Source organism: Engystomops pustulosus, chromosome 10, assembly GCF_040894005.1.
Source record: "Engystomops pustulosus chromosome 10, aEngPut4.maternal, whole genome shotgun sequence".
Taxonomy (NCBI): domain Eukaryota; kingdom Metazoa; phylum Chordata; class Amphibia; order Anura; family Leptodactylidae; genus Engystomops; species Engystomops pustulosus.
Window position 1 is genome coordinate 70,808,939 of NC_092420.1, and position 14,271 is coordinate 70,823,209.

Here is a 14,271-nt window from a genome sequence, read left to right on the forward strand (position 1 = left end):
TGGTGGTGGTAGGAAAGGCCGAGACTTAATGACTAGACAAGCCAAGGTCAAGGCAGGCAGAGCTCTTGTGTAATGGTAATCCATGCAGAGGTCAGGGCAGGCAGCACAAGTTCATTACCCTTGTTCTTCCATTTTTACAACTTGGGCCAATGTGTCAAATCTTTTGTGATATGAGTATGAGGCACAAAGCCATATTAGTGTACATACATGGCTGTGTGTCGGATATGTCTGATTTTTTTGGTTGTGCGAGGTCCACTGTTTAGTGGTTATCCATACATGGCTGCCCCCAGCATCGTACATGGCACTATGCATAAGCAATCAAATCTAGTAAAATTGCTTTTTCTGTATGACTTTCAAAAAGTTTCACCAGATTTACATATTCTAGTTAAAATCTACACATTACATAAGGTTGCAGCTTCTCATCGTCACTCATAGGCTTTTAATGGACGTGACAATTGGCCAGGAAGGAAAGTATGCTGCACGGTCGTGTGATACAGTGATGTATGACTATATCAATGTCGGTATTAACATGATGTATTAACATTCCTCAGTCATGTGGTGGAGCAGCTCACAGATCTCAAGGTGATGTGACTATTATCCCAACCCTAAATATTTCCACACATAAATGACACCATGCATATTCACACATAAAAAATGGTTTTGTGCTCACACACAGATATTTCTGGCATGAAAATACAAATTTGACTTTATATGAATATGCAATGGGACGGTTTGATAAGGTCCTGTTCACATTTGCTCTACTGTACTAATGTGATTACCAAAAAAAGAGTCGTAACCTGAAGCCCCCATCTATCATGAATTGCCTATTGTACCGGTCTCTCTGTATGGCTAAGAAATAAAACACAGGCCCTCTGGGGCTTCTAGCTAAGGTCACATAGTGCCCTCTACACCCCCTTAAGTCACAACCCCGAAAATGAGCATATTTCTGAAAATAGGGGAGGGTTAATGAAAATGTTTTGGAATGTTTCCATTATGCAGAAATTGTATTCTCCATTGATAGAAGATATGATTGTTTAGGATTTTTAGTAAGAAAAAGTCATGATAGTAATTTTGTTGTTTAATTTTGTTGTTTTTTTAAAGTTAGCATAATAATGAACACATTAATTGGATCCATCATTTTCACCATGCAGTTTTGGCATCTTATCACGAATCATTGGAACAGGTCCCTATTGCCCCTTCTACTTGGGTGGACTTGGCATGTGGTGGCAGTGTGTGTACCTGGTTGTCAATCCATTCAGACACTTCACATAGGACTGAAGTTTTATGATTAATGGGAACACCATTGATTGAACACTTACCATCTATCTTATAAATAGCTTATAAGCTGCAAATGCGGGACAATCTACAATGTTACTTATATCCCCTTACTTAACCAACCACATAGGTAAGGGCCCAAAATCAAGCATGATAAACCAGGGGTACTTACTGCTAGATCTCAGCACTATGACTGTGGTAATCTTTTTATATTTGTGATCCATGGTTCCATTCTTCTAGAAATCAACTATTTAAATTATGCTAATGAGTCTGAAGGTCTTCGTACCAGAGCCCCTTTTTGCTACAGCTCCCAGGTCCCCATCCCACCAAGTGCTGAAACTACCTGCTACAGTGAGATTACATCAGGCAGATAGAGGGGGTAGTGCTGAAGGAGCAGGGGGGCAGGGGGAGACAGTCTAACGGCCTGGGAAGCTACAGCACAGAGGGGCTTTGTTAACGCCCCACAGAACACTTCAGATTCCTTAGCATAATTATAAAAGATGATTTTAGAAGGATGAATACCATTTATTACAAATATAAGAATATTACTACAGTCACTGGGGCACATTTACTAAGGGCTTTGCTCCAGTTTTCTGGTGGACTTTCTGCATGTTCTTTTAGGTGCAAACCGCTTGCACATGTCTTTAAGAAGTGTCTGCACCACATTTTAGTTGAACGCGACCCCTTTTGTGGTGCAGCTTCACTAGGCATCATGCAACACAAATTATGGGGCGTTTTAGTGCTCAGTTGGACCTTGCGCCAGATTTAACATGCAAAATCCGATAAAATTGTGTTGCACCCCCCATGCACAAGGTGCACCAAAAAAAGTTGGTGCAATCTGTTGGAGCTGTGCAGGGAGCGCCAGATTAATTAAGAACAAGTGCAAGAAATCCTTAATCTGGCGCCCTCTGCACACTACACAGGCAAACTGCATATAGTGCAATTTGCACGGTTGTTAGTAAATGTGCCCCACTGTGCCTGCATCTATGAGTAAGTGTCCCTAGTTTATCTTGCTTGATTTTTTTATGGTAAATTTCCTTTACAGGATAACCAGGATGAAGGATTGTAAACCAAGCACACTGACATACTGGTGTGTGCCCCCTCTGCCAGGATCTGCCCTTCTTTTATTTTCTTATGCCCTTTTTTATTTTTATTTTTTTATTTTATTTTTTTTTCATTATACAAATGAGCCTGAGGGGCTTCAAGCTCCATAGGCGTTAAATGAACCTGGAGCCCCTCAGGCTCATTTCCATAATATGTTTTTTTCTTATAAGCAAGGACATTGGGAGACAAGCTGATGCTGCCAGAGGGGGTACACACCAGTATGCCATTGTGCTTGGTTTATAATCCTTCATCCTGGTGGTAGATGTCTTTTCATTTCCAATCTAATGGATCCAGCACATTCTAAGAAGTAAAGAGTTGTCTAATTGCTATTTCATCTTGTTGGGATAAAACAATAATATCTGTAACAATCATCAATGAGAACGGTGTTATTGAACCCAACCCCTTCAGCTTCTCCTGTGTTTATGAAGGTGGGAAGCTGGTACATTGCCCACAATGTTATGCTGTGTAATGTGCCATCAGGAAAGAATGACATGTAATTTCAGCCCACACACATTCTGACAGCTGAACATTTGGGAGGAGGGAACATGTGGGGGACTGATGAACATCTAGAATTACAGTACTTGTGGCAGCGGGGCCCAGTGATGTAATATTATTGTCTGGTAATTGCAGTTATATCTGTGATAACAACTCATCTGTATAAGAAAGATGTAGCAGAACCAGAACTGATGCAGAGAAAGGCGACCACTATATTAGGGATGGGGAGGTTATGAAATTTGGGGTAAAACAGTTTAGGGGCAACCTAATCCTAAAAACTCCCCGGACACCCTTCTATTTCAGAAATCAAAGAGAAAATGAAATATACTCCAGCAAGTAATAGGTGAGGGGCCTATGTTTTAGCACAGAATATGGCCACCTCTTTGAAATCCAGCATATTGGATCAAGGGTACGTTTTCCTAATAGGAAGGTGGTGATGTAGCAGATCAAAGAAATTAGATTCATTTTGCCTTCTCCGCTAGTTTTTTATGCACATAAATATCCCATCCGGACATGTTGGAGCGTGGAGGGGGTGGGGATGGGTCCTGAACGCTCGGCCCACCGCATTTACTAAAGTCTCCACTAGAAGAAACCATAGCAGAAATCCCCACCAGGTCAGATCTGGACCTGGGTGTGACCTGGCAGTGATTATGTAGATATTAGTAGATATGGGTGCTGGAGCACCCCTAATAATTCGCTTCATATTCTCATGCTAGATTCTGAAGTAGCTGAGGTGTATAATATAAAGTTCTGCAGCTGTGCAGGTGTGTATTACATGGATATACAACAGCTTACTTGTGTATTATGAAGTTCTGTAGCAGCTGAGGTATGCATTATGAGGTTCTGCAGCAGCTGAGGTATGTATTATGAGGTTCTGCAGCAGCTGAGGTATGTATTATGAGGTTCTGCAGCAGCTGAGGTATGTATTATGAGGTTCTGCAGCAGCGGAGGTGTATATTATGAGGTTCTGCAGCAGCGGAGGTGTATATTATGAAGTTCTGTAGCAGCTGAGGTATGTAATATGAGATTCTGCAGTAGCTGAGGTATGTATTATGAGGTTCTGTAGCAGCAGAGTTGTATATTATGAAGTTTTGCATCAGCTGAGGTGTATATTATGTGGTTATGCAGCAGCTTAGTTATGTATTATGAGGTTCTGCAGCAGCTGAGGTATGTATTATGTGTTTCTGCAGCAGCTGAGGTGTATATTATGAGGATTTGCATCGACTGTGGTGTATATTGTGAGGTTCTGCATCTGCTAAGGTGTGTATTATGAGGTTCTGCATCTGCTAATGTGTGTATTATGAGGTTCTGCATCTGATAAGGTGTGTATTATGAGGTTCTGCATCTGCTAATGTGTCCATTATGAGGTTCTGCATCTGCTAAGGTGTGTAGAGTTTGTATGTTCTCCCCGTGTTTGTGTGGGTTTCCTCCGGGTCCTCCAGTTTCCTCCCACACTCCAAAAACATACTGGTAGGTTGATTAGACTGTGGGCCCCATTGGGGACAGGGACCGATTTGGCAAGCTCTGTGCAGCGCTGCGGTATCTGTGTGTGCTATATAAATAAAGAATTATTATTATTATTAATATTATGAGGATTTGCATCAGTTGAGGTGTATATTATGAGGTTCTGCTGAGGTGTGTATGATGAGGTTTTGCAGCAACTGAGGTGTATATTATGAGGCTCTGCAGCAGCTGAGGTGTGTATTATGAGGTTCTGGAGTAGCTGAGGTGTGTATTATGAGGTTCTGCAGTAGCTGTGGTGTGTATTATGAGGTTCTGCAGTAGCTGTGGTGTGTATTATGAGGTTCTGCAGTAGCTGAGGTGTGTATTATAAGGTTCTACAGTAGCTGAGGTGTGTATTATGAGGTTTTGCAGCAGCTGAAGTGTGTACTATGATGTTCCGCAGTATCTGAGGTATGTATTATAAGGACCTGCAGTTGATTAGGACCGATTCCAAACGCAGGTTGTGACCTCTAGACTTTCAGTAGACTTTTAATGGCTTCCATTAGTATCATTTTGCAGCACTTCTGCTGGGTTTCTCTTATTTGCGCTGAAAATTTGACCAAAGCTGCAGCTCTATTAAGGAGGCGCTAACTGAAGTGTTGTAGATGGAGGATGCTAACAGAAGCCATTAAACGTCCATTGAAATCATTGCACATTTTACCAGATCTGTTACTTTCATTATTATTATTTTAGTGGGATAGCGGGACCTGGTTGTGATTTTTATTTAGTGTCCGATATTTTGGGGCAATACTGTTGATCGGAATCTCTGGAGAAGGCTAAAGCACTTTTATTTTGAGGGGTAATAATTTTGGGTCCCCACCAGTTTTTTTGGCCAGGAGCCTCCATCATCCTCCGTGAGCTCACATTTCAATATAACTTGAGATTGATGTCATGATGGATGAAAGAATTTGTCAACTATTCACACCACAAAAGCACTTTGACTTCACATCTATTCTTAGAGTCACTTGCTGCAGCAGCTGAAAAATGCCATATGACAAACCAGTGGCAAATTCCAGAAGGAAAAAAAGCCAAGTGCCTTGTTGTGCCTCGTATTACTAACTTCTTACAGTCTACAAAAGGATCTATGTGTTCCCAATTAAAGGGGTTGGCCACTTTACCTCATGTTTTTTGTAATGTGTGTATTAGTAAGAAGTGTAATAGTTCTTCTTCACTTTATTGATATATAAAGTGAAGCCTTTTGTCTTTTACCTCATCAGCCGGAAATTCCAGTCCATAACATGGCCGCAGATGGAGGGTCATGTGATCGTAACTGTCCATGAACAATTGCCACTTAGAGATCACATGACCCTCCATCTGTGGCCATTTTATGGACAGGAAAGTCTGGCTCATGAGGTAAAAGACAACAGCGTCTATGGCATCAGCTGTGCTCGTGCCCACCACATCCCCTGATTTGGTCTGACGAAGGGTACTACACCCGAAACGCGTTACCAATTGGATGTTTTATCTGCAAATAAAGAAATATCAGTTGTTCTATCTACACCGCATCAGTCTTCTGTCTAACAAGTTGGTCGCACCCGTTAAGCCCCATTTTGTCTTCTACTCTATATTCCAGTAGTGAGCAGTGTATCTGAAAGGTTCCTGAAGTCCTTCCTCGTCAGATAAGCAGACAAATAATTAGCTCCTTCTACACCTTGAGAATATTTTCCTTGATGATTCAGCTCACTGAGAAGATTAGACAACCCGGTGACTGTCTGTAAAGAGGTAAGTTATTACACATCATATCAGATCCTTTTATCTCTCAGCTGTCATCCTCATAGACTGCAAGCTCTTGTGAGCAGGGCCCTCTACTATTGTTCCATATTTTACTCTGTAATGTCCCAATTTATTTGTATATGTTTCCTATGATTTGTAAAGCACTACAGAATATGATGGCGCTATATAGATATAGTGGATATTACAGGCAGTCCCCGGGTTACATACAATATAGGGTCTGTAGGTTTGTTCTTAAGTTGAATTTGTATGTAAGTCGGAACTGTATATTTTATCATTGTAATCCCAGCCAGAACTTTTTTGGTCTCTGTGACAATTGGATTTTAAAAATGTTGGGTTGTCATAAGAACCCGGATTAACACTAAAGCTTCATTACAGACACCTGTGATAACTGTTACAGCTGATTATTGTAGCCTAGGACTAAAGTACAATAAATTACCAATATCCAGTGGTCCGTTTGTAACTAGGGGTCGTATGTAAGTCGAGTGTTCTTTAGTAGGGGACCGCCTGTATTATAAACTGTCAGTGGATATGGGGTAGAAAATTGATTTACACAAACTTCTTTATTAAGGAAGAAAGGCAGAGGAAAAAGAAGGAAACAGGAACATATATCTTTATATACATGTTCATAATTATCGTCTGTCGAAAGTTTAGTTATTCGTCCACTAATACTGAAACTTTTTATTTGTACTCTATGTAATGTAATATGTTTATGTAATGTAAGTCAAATAACCCTGCACTATGATACCTGTACCACAACATGACTATGTGTAAGTAGGAGCAGCATTATATATGTATTGACGAAATAGCAGAGAAGCTTTGTAGAGGGAAGAAGATGAAATGTCAAGGACATCTCCAGGCTTGGCATTAGTATAGGGCCCCCATGTAATACCATCCTATTCTTTCACTACATCCTATGTATTAAAGTCGAGACATGTGTAACACAAGGAATGAAATAAGTACATTAACTGGATATGAGCTCCACAATCAGTGGTAACAGCTGTCATTGGGATTAGATTAGTTATCTGAAATATTATACCAGTGTCGAATGGGTCACTATATGATGCGCCTTTGAAATATAGTAAGCAGGGTAGAATTATAGTAAATGCAATAAAGTAACTAAAATGCTTATATGTGGCTGACTGAGCAACCAGTGAGGGGGCTTACTCTGGAGAAACCATTCTGTTAGCTACAGCTGAATGCCCAAAACATGAACCAGTTGATTTTCCAATAAGTGAAGCTGTGTGAGGGCTTGCTTTTTCTGGATGAGTTGTGGTTTTGATAACTTTTTTATTATAACATTCCCATGGCAAAATAAATAAGGCTGTATTTTAGTAGTTTGGATGTTCCCTGTCCTATCCATGAAAATTCTGTTTAAAGGGGTTTTCCTGGAATCACAGAAACCCCCCCATGGGGGCCAGGGCAAGAGTACTGACTCTGGCAGGGAAAATGGGATGCCACTTTCTCCACGTCACAAGTGACTGTGGTCTACTAAGTCAACTAAATGGTTGAAGTGGGTCCACCGCATGTCCACCAGAGTCATCAGTGCTTTTTCCAAGATTCCTAAAATAAAACCCCCTATGTGAAATAAAAAATAAGATAATGTGGAGATTTGAATATTTATATATTTTTTATTATTGCAGGAAAGAGGCATGATAAAGGTCGGACTGTAAGAAAATGGGGCAATATAAGGGGGAAGCTGCCGTAAAGGTGGCAGTATAAAAGGGCGTTATATAGCGTGAGGGTATTATACTTTGTACAAGGGGGTAGGGGCAGAGCACATTTTTTTCTTGTATAAAACCACCACTACAGGTCCCTGGGTAAAAGTTTTGGCATGCAGCAGGTCACTGGTTGCAAAAAGAGGGGAGGGGACCAGCGGTTTACAAAATAGCCTGGTGGGAGTAGTGGGGAATGGCAAAGACAACAACATGTACTGATTGTGGGCATATATATTGTGTAGATTGGCTTTCATGTCAACAGATATAACTGTCCTATAAAACAGGCCAAGATTAAAACATTCTACAGTAAAAGCTGAATTGATTTACTTTCTCCTTAACAGTCTGATGTGCCAAATACTGGATCTATGGTGTCGCTAGTTCTGAAGAGAACAATGGGTTGAGCAGCAAAAACAAAACGGTTATGAGCTATTTATATGTGAAGAATGACAGGATGTGAAGGGCGTCAGTCAGGGCTTTCCTATATCGTAATGTTGAACACTATTCCTCTATGAGGTCTGCTTCTATTACTGCATATAATCTTATCTCAAGTGGTCTGGATTAAGTGAAACACTTTGAAAATCCAATTTCTCCCAGGTAGCCCCTTTAGTATATATGGTGTAAGAAGTATTATTTTGTTTTTAAACATATGATTGTTTATGATTGTATATATTTCATACTAATGACCAATACGCAAGATAGCTTATGGTACGCAATTACTGGGCCCTACTGGGCACCTTACCATGCACAGTGGACTCCCAGTAGGCTCCCAGAACCAATCTTGGACTTGCTTACCAAAAAAACAGAGCATCTTCTGGTGGGCCAAGTGTTCAACCACTAGCATCAGGAGGAGATTACCCAATTTGGAGTCTACAAGGGTCTATTTTAAAATGGTTGATGGGCACCCAGAATAATTTAATTTGGTGTGCCCAACTAATCCTAATCTGACACTGCCCTGAACATATAGGGTACATTCACACTAACGTGTGCTTGCCCGGCCATACCCAGGACAAGCACACATCAGCGCGCTGGAGAGGAGGAGGGATGAGCGATGCTCATCTCTCCCCTATCAATTGGAAATAGCGGCACATGGCCATTCTTATGGCCAAAGATAGAGCAAGCTCCTTTTTTGCGGTGACGGTGTTGAGCACACATTGGGATCTCCATACCGTGCCCGGGTGCCATATGCCTCTATGGGGAGGTATATCAGTCCGCAAACTTGTGGCCGGATATATGTCCCCACAACAGCCGTCTGAATGAGGCTTTAGTTGGGGCAAAGGCTAAGTGTTGCACCTTTACTGATTATATGACCTATCATGTGGTGCAGTAGGCACGTTAAAGGTTAAACTCCGTCCCTTTGTCGAAGCAAAATAATTTCAGAACTGAGTTCAGAATGTCGGACATGATTCATGTCCATAACCTTAATGAGATTGTTCAACCTTTGCAAAAGAATCTAAATCCGTGGCCAGTGTAATGTACAAATTGTTCTGTCCTAAGCATTCGCTATTCATGTGCCATCTTTAACATCATTACCTGATACAAAGTAGATGTCCATCTTCAGACTTCTGGATGACAACATTGGTATCCGCAGGAACAAGGAGACTCAAAAAACAAGGCGACATTTAAAGTTTTTGTATTGTTCCGGTCAAGTTGTTCAAACAGGACATATTTCTGTAAAACAATGTTAATTTCTTATTCTCATATATACAGTCACATGCTGTGAAATGTCTTAGGTTAAACAAACATGTCACATGTCTGATGTAGTGACACAGACGCAGTATACTGATCTCATCTAAAACCAATGCTAATAGAGGATGTTAGGAGAATTCCTGTTATGAGAACTCTTTGCTTATTTTATGTGACTTGGTGAGATTAAATATATATACAGAGAAGTGAAATTTGTAATAACTTGGCACTGCATAATCTCTGCACACAGCACGCTATTATGACTATGTATGACACAGTCAATATGAATGATCTTTGCTGCAGTTGGCAAATCCTATGTTTGTGTGCACAGAATGTGTGTATGTGTATGGTAGGTTTGTGCGTATATAGTATGTGTATCTGCACAGCGAGTGAACACTGGAGGAACTATTATTGTAATGGCTGCTTCTAGGCCCAGTGGTCACTATCTGTAGATAGCATTGGCTGCAATAGTGGTGAAGGGAGATGTAGACTTCCCTCTACATATTCGAACCTCTGCTATGAGTGGCAGAGGATGGAAGACGAGGTGGGGTGTTATAACCACTCATGCCGGCTTGGAAGCTCCCCAGAGAAGGGGCAGACAAGAAGAGAGGGGAGCTACAGGGAAATGAGGAAACCTGAGTATCTGACTTTTTTCCCACAATTTGCACTTTCCCACAATTTTCTCTCTGCAGAATAGATCCATCCCAGTCCCAGGTTTGGGCGAACAGAATCAATGCCCATAAATTGTATAGCTTTTGGGTCCCCGCCATGATACAAGTTCATGTGAGGGGCAACAGGAGTGTCCCTGTTGTGTTTTATACCACCAATATGGGCCCCGAACTAGAACTTTGTAGACAAGTTTTTTAGTTTCAAGAAGATTTTATTGAATTAAAAGCATAACAGTGCATTACAATAGGTCATGGCATAACATATGCCCCTCTCAGGGGGATCTCATAGAAGTGATTTTATTGTATTAAACAAACTGAACAAGTGAATGGGGGAAGGAGGGTGGGGGAGGGCAAAGGGTTGGGGAGGGTTGGATTAGCCTGAGAATGGAGAAAGTACAAGATCAGTACAGGTGGTCACTAAGGTGATTGCAGACCAGGGAAACTAGAAGCACAGGAAAAGTGTCAGGATTTCAACGCTGCGCCCATATAGTGCGCTTGGGAGGAGCCGTGTAGATTGAACATAGGGTTGTATCTGCATAGATGTTACTGGGGCACATTTACTTACCCGGTCCATTCGCGTTCCAGCGGCGGCTTCTCGGACGAGCGTTCGGGTCTTCCGGCGATTCATGAAGGTACTGCGCCCGATGTCCACCAGGTGTCGCTGCTGCGCCGAGTTGCGTCAGAGTTCACTGATCTCTTCCTGGTGCATGTAAGTATGGCGCGTGCGACCAATTTGTTTTTTTAAATGCGGTGGTTTGTCGTTCAAATTCAGGGAAAATCGGCGCAAATCGGAAATATTCGGGTAACACGTCGGGAAACCGCGAATCGGGCCCTTAGTAAATGACCCCCACTGTGTCTGTCTATTGAATGTACAGGTGTCTATTGTGCTTGTATTTTGGCGGTGCTTTATTTGGCTTCCATCGCCAATATTTTCAAAGTGACAGGAACCCTCAGAGAATTTTGGTCGAGTTTAACCATTCAAAGGTTCTCCACACATACATGAACAAAAACATTTTTCACATTACACAATAGGTATTCCCCATTATAAAATACTGGCTTATTTTTAGATAGATGTTTATTTCGGGAAGTGATTACAAGTAAGAGGCTTGAGCTGAGACGTCTGCGGATAGTGTTTATGTTGCCTTCAGACGCAGGAGCAGCTGCAGCCCGGATACTGATATCGGAGCATGTGTCGCTGTGTGATCTTAGTTCCTGCCTGCTCATGGCTTGGACAGAATTAAGGACAGTGTAGGTGACAGCTGGCCCATCTCTTTCTTCATTACGTAAATCCAGTTCATAAAGGGATTAACATAACTTCAGCATATCCATGGTGGATCATACCATGAATTCTGCACCAGAAGTCATTACCACACAACATAAATATGCAGCACTAATATAAACCTCCTGCTTGTCAAAAAGATACTGTATTATTTATACCATTGGCCATAGAATTATGCAACATTATCGTACGGAAATTGAAAGTCTATATAATAACCACATAGAGTCATCTACTTCATCCATTAGGTTGATAGAGCTAATGCATTTATCTGCTAAGCCTCGGTCTAGAAGGACGGAATACGAGAAACAGATACATCTTTCTGTAACAGAAATACCTTATTGGCATCTTTGGTCTGTAGAGATTTAGGATGCTTTTAAGGTATCCTATTGTTCTTCTTATGAGGGTAGGATGGAACACATAGCTATTGGAACTAAAATATGTAGGTGAATCCAGGAATTATAATCCATTAATAGAGTTTAGATTTTATGTGAATATTTTCAAATCAATTTTTTGGTGTCCTTTTCAAGAAAATCTGTATCTTTTTTAGATCTGCATTATCATTTCAACAAACTTGCTGTGTTTTTGTAGGATTTAGCCTCCTGAACTGAGCTGACGTGTTAAGTTCAGTTCAACATGTTTGACCCAGTGTATCCCGCAGACATCTGGAGCGAGTTTGTTGGGACAAACTCGGCTGTGTACAAACCGCCTTGGACTGATATAGGTCAAACCAGTTAAGACGAATGGGAAATCAGGAGGGTGGTCTCTGAACTAGCACTATCTTCTAACACAATGGGGTTTTTGGTTGTTGACCCTTAGGTTACTTTTCTAGAGCAGCTTACGTTGCAACATGGTGTTCAAAAGTAGTGTGTAGTTCCTCAAATTCAAAATGGTTAAAAGGGAACCTGTAATCAGAAACTGGTCCAATAAACCACTACCAGTATGTTGTCTAGCATCTCTACACCTTACAGATCATGTTTCTTTCATAGCCCAGCATGGTACCATCACCCAGAAAATCAACTTTGATTTAGTTAAATGTAAATTGGTTGTATAAAGTCAAGGAGGCGGAGAGTTTAACAGTGAAGTCAAGCTCTCCCTGCTCCTTAACACCTCCTCCCATGACTTACATCATGCACCAGACTTCAGGAGATCTGATTAGCAATGTCTCTGGGTGCAGGACCATCAATGACAGTGAAGGAGGAATTGTGAAACACGGAAAGCTTGACTTCAGTGTTAAACTCTCTACCTCCTTGACTTTATACAACAAATTTACACTCACTTCAAAGTTGATTTTCTGGATGATACCACCACCCTGGGCCATGAAAGAAATATGGAGGTTGTCCAGCTGCTTGACAACATACTGGTAGTGGTTTATTAGGTATATTTCGCCTGACAGAACATTGCAGAAAACCCGACATCAGGTTGTGGTGTCTGTCTCTGCTATAATGCTTATGCCAGATATTTCCGGATCTGAGAAGATGATGATTAACTTTATTCCGTGGTCTACACCTTTCCTTAGTAGTTTCCACAGTTGATAGATTTAGGTAGCTCTAAAGAATTGGGTTGGGCAGCTCCTGTTATACAAGTTTAGGAAACTAGGAGATAATTGCTGAAGTAATAATCTGGGAATAACTCTTTGACCATTGGAAGGGTGTGCCAGCTGTGTGGCAGCAGGATCAAGCTCTTTCTACAAAGTTGATGTTGTTATCATAACGATTCAGATTGGTGCCTGTGCATCAAGTCCAGGAACAACACAGCAGCCTGGGAATACACCTGCGCTGTCTGTGTCACAGTGTTGATTGGCCTACCTTTACCATGTGTTTAGTTTGGTGTGTTGAATATCTTTGTTAACCTCTGCTATTTTCAGCAGACCTTATCAATACAACTGATGGGATATAATAACTATGTAGGAACATGTACACTGGCCACAAATAATATAAATATTCAGACATGGGCACAATGTGGATGGAGAAAAGACGTACACCTCATAGATCAGCGCCACTAAACCTATCAGTATCATAGGGGGAGATTCATCAGTGGAATAATCACAAATTCTTACGCAGTGCAAGAATATGGGATTAAAATTGTGAATATACCACCTCCACACCATGTGAGCTTCTTTTGCGGTGGAGGGGGCGTTCTTTTGCGAAACCAGTGAACTCTTATTTGCTGTTTTTCACGCAAAACTACACCTAAGCCTCTTGATGTATCCAAAGCGACAAGGGAGGGGGGGCCTGACCATTACCATATGCCGCCGAATATTTCCGATTTGCGCCGATTTCCCCTGTATTGCCCCGGGATTTTGGCGCACGCGATCGGATTGTGGCGCATCGGCGCCGGCATGCACGTGCCGGAAATTGGGGGGCGTGGCCGAGCGAAAACCCGACAGCTTCGGAAAAACCGCCGCATTTAAAAAAAGCAATGTGTCGCTTGTGACGCGCTTACCTTCACTCAGCCCGAGCCGGTGAACTCCAGCGCGTTCAGATGCTTTTCACTGCAGCAGCGCCACCTGGTGGACGGTGGGGGAACTACCTCGATGAATCCCGGCCGGACCCGAATCCAGCGCAGAGAACGCGCCGCTGGATCGCGAACGGACCAGGTAAGTAAATCTGCCCCATTGTCTGTGCTGAATTCTTTTTATAAGGTTTTAGTTATTCCTTGTGCCCGGGCTGAGTTGTTGTTAAAGCCTGTGTGTGACATTTATCTAGAGCCACCAATACAGTTCAATTAACTTTATGTCCCATTGACAGTCCTCACTAGTCTATACAGTAAATTCAATGTATGACAGTGCAGAAAGTTGTGTGATACACACAGTGCA

At 41.7% G+C, this 14,271-nt stretch overlaps 1 protein-coding gene across 1 annotated transcript in view; it reads left to right on the top strand.

Moving 5' to 3' along the window:
- PALMD (palmdelphin) overlaps positions 1–14,271 on the top strand; it is a 65,066-nt gene that overhangs the window by 15,767 nt on the left and 35,028 nt on the right. The window contains exon 2 of the mRNA XM_072128134.1: positions 5,951–6,099. The gene's annotated coding sequence lies outside the window, so the exon portion shown is untranslated. The remainder of the gene's footprint in view (positions 1–5,950; positions 6,100–14,271) is intronic.